Below are 20,888 nucleotides of genomic sequence, written 5' to 3' on the forward strand. Positions count from 1 at the left end.
ACCGAAGAAACGGCATACCGGCACTTTAGAAAAAAGGTAGTTCAGCTGTCGCTCCCGTTCGGCACATAGTTGGCCAGCAAGTTGAAGGAAGGACGAGGATTGAAGAATTGCCAGTTTGCCCAAGTCTAAGCCAAATTGGTTAGAGTTCTGACGAACACGGTCTCCTGGTCTTCCAGGTTGGGGGTTGGCAAATGTGGTGACTTCTTACGCAGAAATGATAATGCATTTGTATTTACCGCCAAAATCTCTGCCTGGCGGTTAGGCTTTTGAGCCAAAGGCTTTGGTTGAGGACCCTAATCGTCCTCCTGTCTAGGTGTGGGTGCGCTGACAGTATCCCAGCCCACGTACACGATAAGTACGTCATGATAATTGTGATAATCACGTGACAATCACGATAATTACGTCTAATAATTAACTCATTCCACATCCGCCGTCGCTTGGTGCCATCAACCGGGTTGCCTTACTCGCAGAGGGTAAGAAAAAACAGGTTACTGTTACCGTCTACCCCTATTTCTCTTGCACATGCTTCTTCTTCCCCCTCTTCCCATCTCATTATTAACTCTCTCCTTGTAGGTCCAGCACCTGAAACTGATGATTTCGTTCGTCTTGCATCGGCTTCGTGTGCGACATCTACTCGTCACATGGCGCCGACATCCTGGGATATCTCGTAATCACTCTTCAAGCCTCGAAGCCCAATCTATCTGGCCGCCTTCAATGTCCGCACGCTGAAGCAAGCAGAACAACTACCTGTTCTTGCTCTCACAGTGAACTCGCTTGGCATTGATGTGTGCTGTGTCTCAGAAACAAGAATTCAAGGTACAACCACAGTGATTGAGATAACCGTCCCCCACTCGCTACCGTCTACGCACCTCAGGTGAGCCAAGGGCTGCTGCGGCGGGATGTACAGGGATTGATATCGTGCTAAGTCACCGGGCGGAAGGATCCTTTCTTGACTGGATACCTGTTGATAGTCGCCTCTGTGCGGTTCTTCTGGCAGTGTCTGCGAAGGAGTCTCGCAAGCTGGAAGTTGATCGGCGTCTGTTTATCGTGTCTGCCTACGCCCCAACTGACTGTAGCGCCGACGCCGTCAAAGACAGGTTTTACGATGCCCCGAATGCCTGTTGCAGCGAGCTGAAAGCGCAGATATCATTGTGGTTGCTGGATATCTAAAAGCACAATCAGGCAGGCTTAGCTTATCTGAGACTCAACCAGGAGGTCGACACTGATTGGACTTGGTACGTACGGACAATGGTGAACGATCGCTTCAGCTGATCACAGTCTGTCTTTAAGGATTACTTCCAGAATATCCGAAGTCGTCTGGCCTTATGGTGTCCTCCAACGGTAAGCACAAACTCAAATCGATCACACTGCCATCACTCATCAATGGTGCGAATCAATAACTGACTGCCAATCGTTTAGGAACACACTGATAGATAACGACCGCGCGCTCGTCTGGAGTTGCTTCTCCCCACGCTTTTCAGAGCCGCACAAGGTGCGGACAAATCGCTCGGAAAGTGAAAGACTGGCAGACCCGGATGTTGGACGAACTTGCCAGAATCGTCTTCTAGATCTCTTTCAAATGCCACACCATCAGATGTGAACCCATACTGCGACGAGATTGCCAATTCTTTGCACAATGTTGTAAGTTTCGCTTGTGACAGGACACTACCAGACTTACTCAAGCACTGAATACCACACCGAAGAGTGGCACTGTTTAAATCACGGAGAAATATCCCAGCCGGTCCCGAACATAACTTGACGCGACGAATTATCAGACGTCAAGTGAAAGTGAGCGTGCTAACAGACCGTGAAGTCTGGTGGACATGGAAAGCCAAGGAAACGGAAGGGGTCCTGAAAACCTGGAATGCCCGAAGATTATTTCAGTTGGTCCGTGCGATCCGTCCACAGGGATCACCCGTGAGCGACCACCTTAGATAAAGAAGAACGCCGCGACCGGTGGGCCGAATACTTCAAACAAGTCATCGTGGCCACCAGCTGTCGTACGTCCTGAGCTTACATTTGTCTTAGAACCCTGGAAAGTGAACGCCCCAACGTCCTCGTATGTTTGTGAGACCATACATTCTCTCCAGCTCCACCGGACGACCTCCCGCTTGCACTGTTCAAAGACACGGGTGGAGTCCCCAGTCAACGACTGTCTGATTTGCTTGCTTGCTTTCGGGAAAACGAATCTGTCTCAGACAACCGGGAGGAGTCAGTGATAGCGCCCACTTTCAAAAAAAGGCTCGTGGTGAGTATGGTGACCACAGGGGAATCGGCTTGACCCCGGTTGTAACGAGATTGATGGGGCCACTGGTGCTTCGTCGCCTTACGGTGGGTTGTAAGACACTGACTCGAAAGCAGTAAGCGGGATTCCGGCCTGGTAGGGGTTACGTTGTTCAAATCTTCACACTTCGTCAGGTGCTAGAAAAACGCTACACGTACAAACGGCCCACTGTTTTAGTATTCCTGGATTTCCAAGGCCCATCTGACTAGGCTAACGGTCTGCTCTTCTTGACAAACTTGTCCACCAAGGAATGCCCCGTCGCAGACTTCCAGATGTGCGAGAGTGTACCGAGAGCTCTCCAAAACCCTCCGTACACAAAGTGGTGTCCGTCAGGGATGCCCACTATCTCCATTCCTTTTCGACTTTGTGATCGATTAAATAATGGGACGAACGCTGGAGGGTCTCCAAAGCCCTGGTGTTCAAATAGCCTGTGAAGAAAACCTTGTCGATCTGGAATATGCAGACGACATCGTTCTCATGTTCGGCGAGGAGAATGCGCAAGTATTCTTGGATGAACTGACCAAAGTCGTCCCGTCCTTTGGTATGCACTTTGCACCCACAAAGTGTAAAGTCATGCTCGTGGACGTGCAGTCACTGAACACGCCATTTACAACCCAGGGAGAGGTACTGGAAGTTGTGGAGCGTTTTACGTACCTTGGAAGTTGCATTAGTTCTGATTGTAGTGTGACAGATGAGGTGAACGCACGAATCTGCAAGGCTCGGGCCACGTTTACTAACTTGAGACACCTATGGCGTCAGAATAGTTTATCCCTGAATCTGAAGGGACGTGTGTATCAAACTACAGTGCGGGCTGTTTTGTTGTATGGCTGTGAGACTTGGCCTATTTGAGCAGCGGACATGAGACGTCTTCAGGTGTTCGACAATTGTTGTCTCAGAACCATAGCTCGTGCGGGTTGGTGTCGGCGAATCCGTAACCAGGCAGTTAGAAAGCGCGTTTTCGGTTGTGTAACGGGTACTTCCATTGAAGGATGTGTCCAGCACCAGAAATTGATTGGGACATGTGTTATGTATGCCGAACCATCGTTTGCCGAAGAGAGTGCTGTTTTCCATGCCCAATTCAGAGTGGCGTAAACAGATAGGTGGCCAACCCTCGGCTTGGCAGAGGAGTATGAAGATGGTGAAACGCTTGGGTGCTGTCGGTGCTACTCGCCTTCCAGGAGGGGGAACGCGTGACCCTCACTGTGCCTGGTTGGAGACACTACAAGATATGGCTGCTGAACGATGTCAGTGGCGGTCTTGTCAGTTTCTATCCAGACTGTCTGAATGAGTGTCTGGAGTTGTGGGCACCTCGGAATGATTGTGGTAAGCTAGCACTAAGTCCCTTCCCCGTCCACCTTTACTCTTTTCTTTACAATAAAGGTTTCAAATAAATCATCGTTGTACGGCAGTGAAGCATCAGTGTTGAACACAGATATCATGCTCTCGATGATGATGACGATGATGACTACTCCTTCGTCCACTGTTAATCCCGAAACAACAGTTTCTGTCGCTACACAAAAAACGTTACTTTTGTGGGAACACTAAGCACCCTCGTTATAAGTGTCCCCAGGCAGTTAGAAAGCGCGTTTTCGGTTGTGTAACGGGTACTTCCATTGAAGGATGTGTCCAGCACCAGAAATTGATTGGGACATGTGTTATGTATGCCGAACCATCGTTTGCCGAAGAGAGTGCTGTTTTCCATGCCCAATTCAGAGTGGCGTAAACAGATAGGTGGCCAACCCTCGGCTTGGCAGAGGAGTATGAAGATGGTGAAACGCTTGGGTGCTGTCGGTGCTACTCGCCTTCCAGGAGGGGGAACGCGTGACCCTCACTGTGCCTGGTTGGAGACACTACAAGATATGGCTGCTGAACGATGTCAGTGGCGTTCTTGTCAGTTTCTATCCAGACTGTCTGAATGAGTGTCTGGAGTTGTGGGCACCTCGGAATGATTGTGGTAAGCTAGCACTAAGTCCCTTCCCCGTCCACCTTTACTCTTTTCTTTACAATAAAGGTTTCAAATAAATCATCGTTGTACGGCAGTGAAGCATCAGTGTTGAACACAGATATCATGCTCTCGATGATGATGACGATGATGACTACTCCTTCGTCCACTGTTAATCCCGAAACAACAGTTTCTGTCGCTACACAAAAAACGTTACTTTTGTGGGAACACTAAGCACCCTCGTTATAAGTCGTGCGTGCAAAAGTTGTGGAAAAATTGGACATTTTCAACGCATCTGTAGGTTCAAAACCTCGAAATATAACGAGGGTTTAGCTGAAGACTCCTTAATATCTTCGCTATTCTGTGCTGCTGCTCCAAATTGCCTATCCAAGACTACAACAGATATTTTGGTCAACGGCGTTGTTCTCCCAGCTCTCATTCATACCGGCAGCTCCAGAAGCTTCGTTCCTTCATCAACCCTAAAAATTATAACTGAAAACTATTTCCGTACGATTCTGTAATCACAAAAGCGTCGACGATACATTCATGTTTTAGGAAAAGTTATTGCTTCGTGTCCATTCAGTACAAGGATGCTACATACGAACAGTTCAAACTTTGTGTATCACCAAACCTCTGTGCAGACGTCCTTCTCGGACATGACCTCATTAGGTTACATGATAACGTTGAAATTCCATTCGGTGGCCAACAGAGCACTCTAAATGTGTGGCGTAACATCCATCCCTATTCACTAATCTTGCTGCGAATTACAAACCGATCGCCACGAAACCACGTCGTTATACACTGGAAGACGAACAATTCACACTGACCGAAGTATCCCGAATGCTCACCGATGGCATATTAGAACCATCAAACTCTCTATGGAGACCATAAGTGCTCGTAACGCGCAATAAGAATCAAGAGAGACGTATGGTGATAGACTACAATCAGACCGTCAATCGCTTCACCTACTTTAAAGCTTCGTTCAGCTGTAACCCCTTTCCGGTGCCTAGCTGCCATGCCACCCGAGGGAAGCACAAGGGCTGGGATACTGCCAGGTTGCCCAAGCCTAGACAGGGGAAGTCGAGAGGCAGAGGTCGGGTTCGAAACACGGACCTTTCGGTCAGTAAATTCGCGCCCTAACCACTTGAGCCATCTTGCCCCGCTTATCCTTTACAAAGACTGGGTCAAATGATTAAAACATCGCACACTATACCGTGTACGGTACATTGGATCTCCAGAGTGCATATCATCAAGTTCCAATAATCGAATCAGATAAACTGTTCACAGCATTTGAAGCCAGCGTGAACCCACGCCAGTTTCAGCGCATTCCTTTCAGAATGAGAAACGGGGTCGCGCGTTTCTAACAAACGTTACACAATATGATCAAAGCCGAACAGATGAAAGATACATTCAACTACATTGATGACGTTACTCTATGCGGCAAAACAAGGGATGAACATGACCATAGCTGAAGACTCCTTAATATCTTCGCTATTCTGTGCTGCTGCTCCAAATTGCCTATCCAAGACTACAACAGATATTTTGGTCAACGGCGTTGTTCTCCCAGCTCTCATTCATACCGGCAGCTCCAGAAGCTTCGTTCCTTCATCAGCCCTAAAAATTATAACTGAAAACTATTTGCGTACGATTCCGTAATCACAAAAGTGTCGACGATACATTCCTGTTTTAGGAAAAGTTATTGCTTCGTGTCCATTCAGTACAAGGATGCTACATACGAATAGTCCAAACTTTGTGTATCACCAAACCTCTGTGCAGACGTCCTTCTCGGACATGACCTCATTAGGTTACATGATAACGTTGAAATTCCATTCGGTGGCCAACAGAGCACTCTAAATGTGTGGCGTAACATCCATCCCTATTCACTAATCTTGCTGCGAATTACAAACCGATCGCCACGAAACCACGTCGTTATACACTGGAAGACGAACAATTCACACTGACCGAAGTATCCCGAATGCTCACCGATGGCATATTAGAACCATCAAACTCTCTATGGAGACCATAAGTGCTCGTAACGCGCAATAAGAATCAAGAGAGACGTATGGTGATAGACTACAATCAGACCGTCAATCGCTTCACCTACTTTAAAGCTTCGTTCAGCTGTAACCCCTTTCCGGTGCCTAGCTGCCATGCCACCCGAGGGAAGCACAAGGGCTGGGATACTGCCAGGTTGCCCAAGCCTAGACAGGGGAAGTCGAGAGGCAGAGGTCGGGTTCGAAACACGGACCTTTCGGTCAGTAAATTCGCGCCCTAACCACTTGAGCCATCTTGCCCCGCTTATCCTTTACAAAGACTGGGTCAAATGATTAAAACATCGCACACTATACCGTGTACGGTACATTGGATCTCCAGAGTGCATATCATCAAGTTCCAATAATCGAATCAGATAAACTGTTCACAGCATTTGAAGCCAGCGTGAACCCACGCCACTTTCAGCGCATTCCTTTCAGAATGAGAAACGGGGTCGCGCGTTTCTAACAAACGTTACACAATATGATCAAAGCCGAACAGATGAAAGATACATTCAACTACATTGATGACGTTACTCTATGCGGCAAAACGAGGGATGAACATGACCATAATCTCAGGCATTTTACAGATGTCGTTAAAACATACAACACTACTTTGAACAATACAAAAAGCAGCTTCGCAACTGAGAAGCTGCTTTTGGGTTACAAGCTCTCCAAAGGTATTATAAGACCTGACCCGGAACGCATGCGCCCTATAAAAGAACTCCCAATTCCACAGAACGGGAAATTGTAACGAAGAGCCGTTGGCCTGTTCACCTACCATTTACAGTGGATACCGGCGTTTTCTGACAAAATTCATCCATTAGTTAAGAACAAAGTATTTCCGCTTCCGGAGAGTCTTCGGATAGCATTTGAGAACCTTAAACACCAACTGGAGAATGCGATGGCCGTTACTCTCGAATACAATATCCCTCGCGTCGTCGAAACTGATGCGTCCGACATGGCTATTAGTGCAGCCCTGAGCGAGATGCGGCAGGTCGGCTTTTTCTTCAGAACCTTGACTGCAAGCGAGAAAAATCATTTTTTCTGTTGAAAAAGAATAATGTGTTACCGTCGAAGCGATGCGCGAATGAAGCCACTATCTCCTCGGGAGGCATTTTAAACTGATTACGAATCAACACTCGGTCGCTTTTATGTATGGGAACCAACAGGAGAGTAAAATAAAGAACAACAAGATTGAACGGTGGAAAATCGAAATGGATGGGCACAACTACGACGTCTTCTATAGGCCACGAACGGAGAACCGCGTTGCTGATACTCTACCTCGTAACGTTTGTGCCAACATTGCTGGGATGGAAGAACCTGAAGAGCTTCACAACATATTATGCCATCCTAGGGTCACGAGATTTGCACATTTTGTTCGTTCCAAGGTCCTTTCTTTTTCAGTGAGCGACATCCGACGTGTGGTCTAACTGTTCCGCATGCTTCGAACTTAAACCAGAATTTTGTAACACTTTTCGTGGCTAGCTTATTAAAGCTACACAACCGTTTGAACGCCTTAAAATTGTTTTAAACGTCCACTTCCCTAAACACTCGTAACAAGCACTTCTTAGCAATCGCTGACGAGTTTTCTCGATGCCCTTTTGCATATCCTTGCGCCGATATGTCCTCTTCCACTGTGATTCGTTGTTTGAGTCAACTGTTTTCACTGTTTGGCATGTCTGCTTATATTCACTCAGATAACGGCTCTGCGTCCACGTCAACTGAACTCAAGTAATTTTTGTTCGATAAAGGCGTTGCACTGGTCACATCCCCGCATAGAATCCACCACGTCATGTCGAACGACTCAATAGTACCCTTTGGAAGACCATCTACCTAGCTCTAAAATCACGCGGCTTGTCTGTCACACATTTGGAGGTTGTCCTTATTGATGCTCTCGAATGTCAGATCCCTGTTAAGTACTAGTATCAACTTTACCCCACACGAACGTTTCATGACGTTCACACGACGATCAGCCAACCGTCTCCCCACCCACCTGGTTTACTGTTCGTGTCCCAATCCATTTAAAGCGCAATGACCGAGTCCCTAAATATGACCCTCTGGTAGAGAAACAGGAACTAGCATCTTGTAATCCACAGTACGCCCATATAGTTCGTCCGGATGGCAAACACGAAACCGTACCCTTACGCCGCTTGGCTCCTAAGGGCAGCGACATGATATCCGTCACAGAACTGAAATCAGTACATATCGCCAAACAAGAGAGGCAACACCATCAGTCCACCGTAATTGCTCAGAAACTGAAATCTTGCCTATAAACGATCCCTCATAAGTCCATTCTAGTGCAGGTCCAGGAAACCACTTGGACATTCTTATCCGTGTGTCTGGGAGGCACAAAACGTCGTCAGATTTTGAAACAGAACATTGAACTCCGAAGGTGAAAAACAGACTGAAACAAGAGACCACTCGAGGCATCCCTCTTAGAATATTTTCAACGGGCAGGCAATCGTAAAACATTAAAATTATGTCGTCCGCACAGTTCAAGCATTTGGCATAAAGGTATGGTCACTACATCCACTACCATATTGGAACCGTGCTTGATGCTCCCGGACTTCCGTCTTAATTGCCGAAGATAAGCGTCGCAATTTAATGGAGGTCCGTAGCCGTGTTCTGACCGGCTTCAGACTTGTGTCCCTATGTTTAAAACAGGCTGTTCGGGTACCAATTCTGAAAAAAGTCACGGCCGCCAATCAGGTCCCACGCTCCAAACACGCTCTTGTCCCCAAATAAATGCAAACGACCTATCCGTGGAAGAATACAAAGATTCATCACCGTCTTTAAAAACGTTTGGGATGCTCATCTGGCCCAGCGGTTCTATGGCGTTTCAAGGCAGAAGGGTACATTATGGATTTCGTATAATCACATACACTACGACTCAAACTAAAGACACAGGCACAAGTATAGAGGTGCGACGTAAACGGTGTTCAAGATTACTGACCGGAAGGTTTGTGATTCCAACCCAACCTCTGCATCATCACTACTCCTGTCTAGGCTTGGGCAACCTGGCAAAATCTGATCCTTCCTGCTTCCTTCGGGCGAAACAGTAGCTAAAGACCGAAATGTTGGTATGAAGAACAACTGTTTGGTTTTATTATTACATCTTCCCCAGCGATCTAGACACCGGGTTTTGTCATACATTGCGTTCCCAATATTGTCTTTGCTCGAACGACTTACGGAATACCGTTTAAATTCTGTTTCGCGGTCAATCCATGCATCCCCAACCCCACTGGCCTCCTTCTTGAACTTTTCGGTTCCAATACACCGACGTCTGAGCTATCGCCTAATCGACCGCCTAGTCCAGAAGGGATGCAGAGGCCCACATCAAGGAACAGCATTAGGTATATACTTCGCTTTTACTGTACGCGCTAGGGGACACCACAAGCACAGTTCTCGGGTCCTCGAATCGTTGTTACTTCATTTCAGTTGAGTCAGATATCCCTCGAGAATGCCGCTTCTGTATGCTTGCTTGACTAACAGCTCACAACCCTTCCAGTGCTAAGTGGAGAGCTCGCTTCTGCAGTTACTAAGATAATTTGATGCAAAACTGCACTGAACATAGGCACGCTTCGAGTCGACCAGTGTATTCTTAAACGATCAAGTCAAGGAGTAAAGTCGCATCATTAGTCGTGACGCTGGTGTCAATTCGGATCCTCGGTTGCTCAGCGGGTGGTGCCGTGAGCTCAGCAAAAGTACTTGGATCTTGCAAATGAGTTTCAGAGATGCACATGTCAGATGGTACAGCAGTTGGATAGATGGAAGACCAACTTCTTGTCCGATCTATCTAAGAGTTTTCACATTAGAGATTGGAGTAATCATATAGGGATGCCAGGGAGTTGGACATGGTTTGTGAAGTGCCATATACTGAATCCTTAGGTACCTGGCTGACATTATCGACGGTACAAGGCGGGAACGCAGCCGAAACCATCAAAGGATCGAACACTGGACCGCGAGTCGGCTACGGACTAAATCAATGCATGGCCTTATTGGTCGAAATATAGGCCAATCAGAACCCAGAATTTTGGGCTCGGCGCTCCTCGCGCCGTTAACACCGATTCCGGCTTCTCTTCGTGAAAACTTTTGTGCAAACTTTACTGTTAGGACCGTAAAGGTTGTCCTTTGTCATCATCAAAAGTTACACTAAGCCACGTTGCTTCGGTACGCTCGAATGCGTTTTCGTTTTTCCCTCGTGCAAATTTGTGAATTTTTTCGGTATTCAAGCTATTCGCAGAGTTCACAGGTTTCATTTGTTAATTTTTTCACTCCGAAATAACCCCTGTCTGAAAACTTCTGTCCGTTCGCCCTCAGCTCTTGTCGTGCACCCAGTCAATATTATGACCAAAATCAATAAAGAGTGCCCTCCACAGTTATCGATGGACCACAAATGATATAGGCAGAATGGATATCCGCAAAATGTAATATGTGGTATGCCATGCCATATCTGAAAGGCCTGGTATTTCTTTAAATTCACGGGTTCACAGAGCGACCAGGTAAGCCAAGTGGCCCACTCGCCTGCTGCCTCCACCTTAAGGGTGCCATGCATTCAGCAACTAAAAGGAGACCTATGGACAAATGTCCAATGCTGAATAGAAAGGAATGGTGAGAATTTTTTACTTTAATCTGGATACTCACCGCGAAACTGGCGTTTTTTCTAAAGCCCTGGAGACACCAACACAAGGAACACATCGACCAGAAAGTTGATAATCAACTTTCTTCCCTGAACCCGTACCCTGTACTATCCATCCCGGATTCTCTGGCTGTGAAGAAGGTCATCTCGCTCTCTGCTGCGGCAATGAAAACCGTCATGGCGTATCTGGTGGGCAGGCGTATGAGGAAGAACAGGCTGATCATCATTCTCCAGAAAAATCATGCCAACGAAAGCGATCCAGTCGCTACTTGGCAATGTCCGCACAAATCTTGACCACGAATCGCCTCACACATATTGGTAACTCCAGAATGGAAGCCAGCGAACACCTGTGTTTCTAGTCACTCTTCCCTCCCCATCGGTCGCACGAAAATCTTGTGGCGGACCGTCAGCGTTCAAAAGGCCTACCCAACTCTCAGGCGCATATCTGAGGATGGTCCTCTAGAGGCGCAAAAGCTGGACCACAGCAGTTCTGGGGTAGTAGTGCGAAACGGGCTTCCGCTTGGCGTCAGTTCTGTTGATCTCGAAATTATAGCGAAACCAACGGTAGGTATGGCCCCCACTCCCCCTGAGGGCATGCCGACGCCACCGGCCGCGACTCCGGATTGCGGCTCACACTCAACCGCCGCAGATCCCTCGAATACCAGAGGCAGCGATGCCTGGGAGAAGTAGCTCCTCGTGTTGACGCGAAACCAAAAGTACGTAGAGCTACCATCGCTTACTTCCGTAACACATGACAAAGGGGTAGCAGTGAACTCCACATGCAAGACATAAATTCTGAGCTGGACCGGGTCAGACATACGGAGGCATGCGGTGAAGCCCACCGACGAGTCAACCATGAGCGTCGACCTAGACATGGGGTAATGCTGCAAGAAACCTACAGTCACAGAGAATGTGAAACTGCCTATTTCCAGCTTCGTCAAAAATGGCCTTTTCGACTATGAACAGAGTCGTCGGTACGACAGAAAAACCCACATCCTTCGTACACTCGGTTAGCCACGCCCATCGCGAGCGACTCGGGAGCTCACACAAGCACTAACGAAAGGTGTGCAGTCAAAAAGCCGCATAAGATTCGCCAAATAATAGAGCCGCTGAATGGCTTAAAGATGGAGTCTTCTGCGAAAACAAACCTCACGGGAGCGCCACAACTTCTCTTGTTGCCAATTAAAGCCCAGGGCCTCTCACAGGCCCCATCGAGCAAACCACGCCAAAATGCTGAAAAAACCGAACAGAAGTTTGTTTGCCCCAAATCCTTGAACAACGGCAAATCTAGTCGTTCAAAACTCAGTATTGAACGATCTACAAGTAACAGAGATCAATATTATCCCCCAAAGGGGGAACCTGCTTCCTCAAAGCTATGAGGCTCATGCATACCGGACTTCTACGGAGCGAGGAAAACTACAAATGAAAAGTGGCACCCGGACTTGCCAAGGCAGGGAGCAGACATACATGCCGCAGAAGTCTTTTCAAAGCTTGGGCCTCAAACAAAGGCGTACAGCAAATAAATCTGCTAACCTTTCTGGCAACAGACCTCTCGTCTTCTTAGCTTCATAGATAGAAAGAAACAGTGTTGAAATACTTGTCTATAAACTACCTCGGCGTTTTCAACAAACTTTGCGATGTTGAATAATCAGTTCTATGTATATAAATGCATATTATCCCATTTCATACCCCCTCAAACTCACTACGTTTTGCAAATCTCCTCCCATCCCCTCACCTTCAAACTTCGGAAGTGCCCTCTTTGAACGACCTGGTTAGCTGATCTCCACTCCACCCGACCTATGATCTACAACTCCGGGATCACCAAACGGACCAAGAAAACCTACAATCCCATATCGGTTTCGTTCCACCTTATTTCCTCGACCGGGCTGAAATGAATACCGCTACTCAATGAAATGCAAGTTCATTGAGTTCATTCAATGAACCCAAGTCGAATCCTCTCAAATGTGACGTCCGTCACGGGGCTGTCCAAAAACTGAAGCATGTCAGGCCAATGATGGCACGGCACTACCATACTCAGTTTGATAGCACACCCGCAACTGTTCCATTCCTCCTCTCAACCGTGCCCTCTTGCNTGCACCATACTTTTGAGACTAAACTTACCGAGATCTCCCAATTCGATTTATCCCATCTGCACCTCCACTTTTGCTTGTTATGACTCCGGCCGTTTACTCAACCGCCCAAGGACACTCATGGCAAGCAATGGTTTTCCAGTTTTAGTTCATGTCAGCCAACTGAGTCACTGAATTACTCGGGCCTCATGCCTATTCTTCCCTACAAGTTGCAAAAGAGACATTATTATTAGTTAATCCAGTGCCTCCCACTGTTTGTGACATTGTCCCCTTTTCTTGCAGTCACCACTACCCGCAAATCCCTCAGTCATGCCCCAATGTGACTGAAAACGCATGATCACGCCAGACGGCATGCCATTCACAAGTTGGGAATAAACATTATTATTTGACTTGAAAGGCTGTCCATAATCGCACTCACATAGACATGACTTACGCCAACGTCTCTGACGCGGACGATAGACGCGATAGACGGCCATTATGTTGTTCGATCTTATTCAAAACGCGGGAGGGTTGGTGGGGCTGCTGCATACATACACCCAGCCCCGCTCATCTCAATTAGATTTCCTGATATTACTCCTGCACCTCTTTGCAATGCATTATGGATTCAAATCCCGTTGCGCGAGTCCAATTCTCTCCTTTTCATTGTGATTTACCGTTGCCACTCAAGTCCTCCGGAAGTTGACCAATTTTTTATGCAAACCATTGAGCCACTTTCCTCCAGGTACTCCACTCGTCTCTTGCTGTTAGGTGACTCCAATGCTCCAAAGTCCTCCCGGTAGAGTTCCAGTGCGTCCAACAAAGTGGGCTACTTGCAGCGGCACCGATCTGTCGTTCAACAGAGGGCTTGGACTCGCACCAACCGGACACTTCAAAGGTCAAAAACCATCCTTCCTGGATTTGGTCATCACCAAAGAAAGATTCCTCGTCGACCAGGTGATAATTGTCCCTCCACTGAAGCATGGCAACCACTGTGTGCCAACCTTTGATTTAATCTGCCGTTTGTCCAGAAATCCCGAATCCCAAACCTGGATTCAAAACTTCCGCCGTGCAGACTTCCTCAGAAGGCGCATCTTCCTTGAACAATTTAAACTGAGACCAGCTTCAGCAGAAGACTTATATAGGACCATTTTCTAGAGAGTTCACGGGGATGATGCGGTGTTTGTCTCAAAAGAATCAGCACACAATCGGACACGCCGCAAGCCACCTAAAAGTATTCAGCGCTTCCTGGCCAAAAGGTCCCAACTACTTTTCAAAAAGCTGACTGCAGGAGACAGGAAATGAGCTGGTATTTCGTGAAACGCGACAATGGAAGATACTAAAAACATGCCACTTATCTGTACCTCGCCCGGGAAAGAAGAAATGTGCCGTTTAAATACACAACAAGTCGCCGCAGAAATAAGCCAACCGCGTTCTCCTTAAGGGAGAGGAACGGGGAACTCACGAGTGACCAATAATAGTATCTGAGGCATATATATTTTTTCAGCCCCAGCGTCCCCGTCACATACAGTACTGTCAAGGCATAACTACGAACCGCCTCTAACCACCTTGCTCTTCACTGAGGAAAACGTTCAACTCATGCAACTTATCAACCATTCAGCGAGTTGGGGCCGAAAGATGTCCATCCGAAAATCCTGAATGATCTCTGGATGACACCGGTGATGAATTTTCACTTGTTATTTCGTCAGTCGCTTGACGAATGTCTATTGCCCTCTGCTTGGAAGGAAGCGATTGTCACGCCAATCTAAAGAAACTGGTGACCGATTTGCCAAACAACTGCAATCCTAGAAAACCTCACTTTCAACAAATTGATATCTCCAGTTCTGCACGGATTTCTCCCAAAGCGTTCTGGTGTGACGGACATGCTCCTATTTATAGACCGCTAACCCAAGGTAAGGACAAAGGACTCATATCGATTTCTCGAAATCATTTGAACGAATCCCACAGCTTCTGTCGCACCACAAACTCGAGTCATACGGATTCAAGGAAAAAATTCCACGCTGGATTAAGACGTTCTTATCAGACAAGGTATTCCGTGCGAAATTGAGCTCCATCTACTCTCCTTCAACGCTGGTCTATATTGGATTTGCTCAGTGCCCCGTTTTGGTATCAATTTCGTTCTTAATACACGTCAACGATCATTAGGATGTTTTTTAGGTCCATGTCTACCTTTGTGGACGACTTAAAATCCTGGAGTTCAAAGGCCAGTGCTCTCCAAATGGATGCAGATGCCACAAAGCAGTAGCCGTTGGATTGGTGCCTTCTTTGAATGAGGAAAAGCGCGTTCATGTGGCTTTCGGGGAGATTTAGCAAACGTTTTGTAGTGCACTGTGAGAATGAATCAGAAGACATTCTGAAAATAGATGCCAAAAGGAGTTTTGTATTTGGTCCTCTTCAAATATGTCCTTCTCACTGCGTCATGGGAAGTCGGCCCAAAGGGCAGTCCTTCTCACTGCGTCATGAGAAATCGGCCCAAAAGGCGTTTACATTCTACGGATGATTCGTCGCAGCTTCTTCTCATATTACTCGGAAAGACTTCCGAATGCTACACGTATTCCTCGTCAGACCGCTTCTGGATTATGCCAACCAAGTTGTCTACCCAGAACGCACGAAGGACATAACCCTCTTCGAGCATGTCCGGCTGGCTGCTACAAAAATGGTTGCCGGACCTAAATCCGTGAACGATGAAACGCGTCCCATATTGTTCGACCTCTTTCTCCTGGAGTATCGTCGCCTTCAGCCCTCTTTCTCCTGGAGTATCGTCGCCTTCAAAGGGACCCAATTCTTACTTATGCCCTGTTTGAACAGGGTTCGGTCAACATCTTTTCACCGTTGACCAAGCAAACACCGGACGAGGACATGGTAAGCAGATTTTCAAGCTCAGATCGCACGCTTTCCTCAAGCGCACTGTTTTCTCATTTTGAGTAGCTGCTGCGTTGAATATCCTTCCTCCGATGGTTGTCCACGCTACACCTGATATCCAGTTCAAAGCATTATTAGACGCGTTTCATGCACATTCTCGTGCTGGCAAGCCTACCTCCCCAGGCTGAGAACTGAAAGCGCAGTACTACACCCGTTTCGCTTGTGACTTTCAGATGAACGCCAGCCACTCAGCGACAAGAACAAAATCGACCTGGGAAACGGACAAGGCCTAGATCCCGTGTATCAATGAATCCGTGAATCGGTGAAGTGCCACTGTTCACGGATTACTGACTGATACACAGAACTGAGCCTTACACTTAAGCTTCCCGAGTTGGATTGGTTCTCATTCAGCCGCTTCTGTCAACCTAAAAGCCACAAGCGGACTGAGGTTTGGCGCTGTTTGTCATTTAGAGGGATGTGCCTGCCACATGACCACTACATTGCGGCTTCGACATCCACTAAGGTGGCACCGGAACTCCAAGATGCCCGTCCGGTCTCGAAAAGTAAACGTAGACTTGAGAACGTATCTAGAAGGTCATTGATGTACATCGGAAAAAGGAATGGCTTTAAAAGGGTGCTTCGAGGTACTCCAAAGAAGATCGGTGGAAAAAAGTAGTAGGTTAAACCAACCTTGGGTCGGAGTGTTACACCTTCATCCAGAGCAGAATTGCCCGTTGAGTCCATGGAACCAGAGTTATTGTAGAGGCAGAACGTGTGTGCCCTGATTAAGTCCCTTTGGAATGCCAAAAAATATGGCATCCGATATGTGACCTTCATCTTTGGTTTAAGCTGTACAAAAATACGAGCATATTCGTCACGCAATAACAGTTTTGGAGAAACACGCGTTACGCTGGTGGGTGGAAATGGTTGATACTGAAATGCTTGAAGATGGCTCGCTTCATAATGCGTTTCAGTACCTTGAACCCACATTAGTGAGAAAATAGGTCTGTGCCAGCCTGGGAAAAAGGCCATCGAGCTTGTGGATTGGTGTGGCAACCACCTCTTCCTAAGCTGAAAGAGTGTAACTTCCGACAAAAGGCTGACGAAAATTCAAGTAGAATTGCCTCGTAAACGTGAGCGGTTGTCACTTCCATACACTGGTGAACCTAGTTTGGCCCCAAGCCACGGGATGGGTTTGTCCTCTGCAACAGTTTACGAACACACTATCCCGTAAAAAACAAATTCGTAGGTTCTCCGCTTCTGTCCCTCAATGAGGGGGCAAGTAACTCATCTCGTTTTGTTGAATAGAGAATTTTTGCTTTCCCGGGTGTATTTTAATGTATTGGAGTGTTCTTTGTGTGACCACAGTTACATTAGGACACTGTGTGACAAACTTGTACTTTTTCTAAGGCTTAAGACGATGCAAAATACAGAATGTGGCGGTTTGGAAGAGAAATAATAACAAACTTTCCCATTTGAACGAGTCACGTGGCGACCAAAATAATAAGCCAGCCATCTGATATCTCGTTGAAGGTCACCGGGATTTCACTGGCAAACGGGTACGTGAGGGATGCCACTTTCAATACAACCACATCCACATAATCGCAGAACCGTCTTCCTTGTTCTCTGAGAATCCTGATAACAATCTCTCCATGCAGAACGCTTACGCGGAACGACGAGTAAACAAACACTCGAGCGTCTTCCCACACTCTTCTGCTCAGCTGCAAAACTAGTGATCTTGGAGTTGTCTGTTAATGTTCGAACATTCTCAAAAATTTTGCATGTGTTCGGGGGAGGAGGAGGAGCGAAAACCTGGCCACAACAAATCTTCACAAGAAGCACGGAACATGACAAATCAACCGATAGCAAAATTTCGACCGATTTGATAGTAGCTGTGTGCTCGTTTGCTCTTGGAAGCGCACTGCTACAACCAACCACGAGCTCCGGATAGCCGAGTATGCTCCACAGTTCAGACCCGTCGGCAACAAAAACACCAATGCTCGGTTTAATGCAAGCCTCGCCAAGACACAGAACGCAGTACACGTGGAATTATCGTCACTTGCTTACTAAGTAGAAAATCAAACACACTGGAAAATTCTATTTACAGGGCACAAGTCCTATTTTATATCGGTTCAGTAGTGCAGAAACACGTGGCAAGGTCGTTTAATGGATCACAAGCGAACGGTGATCTTCATGTTGTAGCCCACTTCAAAAGTTCACCAACTAGTTCTGCCAACCAGTATTTCGTGGTTTCCTTCCCATAAGACATCCGCAACCAAGATGGCTGAGGGAACGACAAGCGCGTGCCCAATCAGGTTTTACGTTTTATTCAAGGACGAACGGCACGCCGCCTCTAAGCTTCGACGGTGAGCGCTCTGCTTTCGAGACTGTCTTATATGTGAGTGGCCGTTTGGCCAGTTGGATATTTCGTTTTGAATGTCGGTGCAACAGTGAAATTTTCAACATACAAAGAAAGTAAACTTCCGATGTGCTCCAAACCTCCATGTTCAAGACTTGCAGCTTGAGAGTCAGAGGCGTAGCGTCTATCTGCTTGGACATATATTTCCTGCCGCAGAACATACTCATACTTAACTAAACAGGTTTGTGTCAGTCAGTTGGTATTCTCCGTCAGTGTACATCAAGTTTTTCTGCTTGCAGGAATCCGCCAACCCGAACACACGCCTCATACTGTAGCTTATAATTTTCCCCAGTGCTTTTAGTAATATGACCTAACACTGAGCAGCTGGATACTGTAGCTCTTAATTTTTCCCAGTGCTTTTAGTAATATGATCTAACACTGAGCAACTGAGCTTTGAAAGCTATTATAACCCTCACTTTCAGTGCCCCTGAGTGAAATAAACAAGCTTCGCCTTACAGTTGAGCAAAAGCTAGACAAGGCGACGAAGTGCTAGTAGGAACACCTACAGCAACCATTTGTCACCAACAGAAAGATGTTGATGACATCAAACGTTTGACGACAATGTAAGAAAGTGCATGCCGTCCCGCTGCTATCAGCTAAAGTCCTTAGTAGCCTAATCGCTAAGGAGGCGCAAACGGTTACTTCCTCTTTTTCCGTCTGTTTGCTTTTTATGTTAACGATGAGATCAGATATACGAGAACAGACCCCCACCTAACTGCCGGAATGCTTCAGCGTATAAACAGGCCAGCCATGAGCGTCTCCTTCTACAAAAATTTGACTCTCAACATCAGTTTGCTGGGGTGCTCATTTGATTGGTAATGGTGACCAACACGAGAAAAACCAAACAAACGTGATCGGAAGCTCTAAATGGCACCAAAATTTTCCATTGTCTCCTTCATACCTCGTACGAGGTTAAGGGTTGGCTACCTCTCTGATTCCGTCACTATAAATTGGAAATAGAAAACAGCACTTTTCGCCAAACGGCTGTTGGGCGTGCTCAACACATGATCCAGCAAACGCACTTTCTGGTGAGGGAAAGATTCTTCAATGGGAGTCCCCAGTGCGCGCCTGAAATTTTGCTTCCTAATCTTCTGATTGTGAATTCGACGCAAAACAGACAAGAACACACAGAACTTGATTGTCGGACAACTGGAGACGTCTCAATTCCGCTGATCCGACAGGCCAAGCCTCACCGCCATACTGAAACCAGTCCGCACTGTAGTCCGAATCACACGTTATTTCGGAATTACAAGTGTGTCGCATTGTCGCCATAGGTGTTTCACATTAGCGAGCGTAACCCAAACCTTATATATTTCTGCTATAAATTTACCTGTCACACTAAAGTCGGGAACGGAAGAGTACTGAAATTATGGGTTGCCCGTGCACGAGACAGTGTTCTAGCACTGGAGGGTATACAAATATCTGGTCGACGCAGCAGGTCAGGATCTTGCTTGTTCATCACCAGTCAGTGTTTCACGAGCTATCAAAAGGCAACGAGACAAAATGACGATATCAGTTTTGTTACAACCGGATTGAAGCAAATCCTCCGTGGTTATTGCACTCACTGTTTTCTTTGACAGGTTTCTTTTGCAAAATTTAGGCCACCAGATCGGGTTTTTGATGTCTGAGAACTCCACCCACATTTTTGAACAATGCGACTAGATGTTTAGCCAAGCGGGATCCTTCTTCCCGGTGGCTTGGGGTGATGCTGAGCACTGCACATCCTGCCACAGCAGCTTCTGGTTCACCACAGTTGTGCGACCGGAAGCAAGCGGAGAGTGACGGGACGGTTAACTCAATCACTGTGCTCGCATCTTGAATTATTGTTTCTGGGAAACAACACATATCAATCCTAAGCGAGTCCAGTGTGAAAGCAAGAGCAGATTGTTGCTCCGCTTGCCTCAGCTTGCAGATATTTGATGGTGGAAATACTGGGCGTCAAGGCTTGAAGAGTAATTCCGAGATAGCTGATGCTGTCGGCGATAGATAACTCGCAGATGTTGCCAGCAAAACCAATGCAGGACGAACTGACTCATCAGTCCTATCGCAAGGCCTGCAGGGATAAGGTCAATAACGCGGTGGGGAGAGGGGGAAAGGAGAAAGAAGAAGGGGGTGTCAATATCAGCCTGTTTTCACCTGCCCATCCTGTTGTATTCGAGAAGCGAGGTGACCTGGCTAACACCACCATGTGAGGTACAGTGTCACGTGAGTTTATTTTTTAGGCTGGGATACTGCCACGGCACCAGGATTTAGATAAGATGATGATTGTTGTCCTGAACCAATGTGTTTGACTCAAAAGCCTGACCGCAAAGCAGCAGCGTTTGGTGATAAATTACATTACTATTACCAACAGGTTGCAACCCCAAACCTGGAGTCTAGGATGTCAGGTTCGTCAACCCCTTAAACAGGTACCAACCTGGTATGATAGACTGTGATTTTCGAATGTATCTTCTCGGTATAGCTCAATGGGTCGCCGAGGTACAGAAACCGTCACACTATGGTAAGGTCAAGATATTTCGTTCTTCTATCCCGCTCATAAGGGGCCAACGGAAATTTCTTGCAGAGGCTGATGAGATTCTTGGAAAGCGAACTGCAGGAAAGTCGAAGTTTGTACGAGAGATG

This window comes from Opisthorchis viverrini (assembly GCF_000715545.1).
Source record: "Opisthorchis viverrini unplaced genomic scaffold opera_v5_440, whole genome shotgun sequence".
In the NCBI taxonomy this organism is placed as follows: Eukaryota; Metazoa; Platyhelminthes; class Trematoda; order Opisthorchiida; family Opisthorchiidae; genus Opisthorchis; species Opisthorchis viverrini.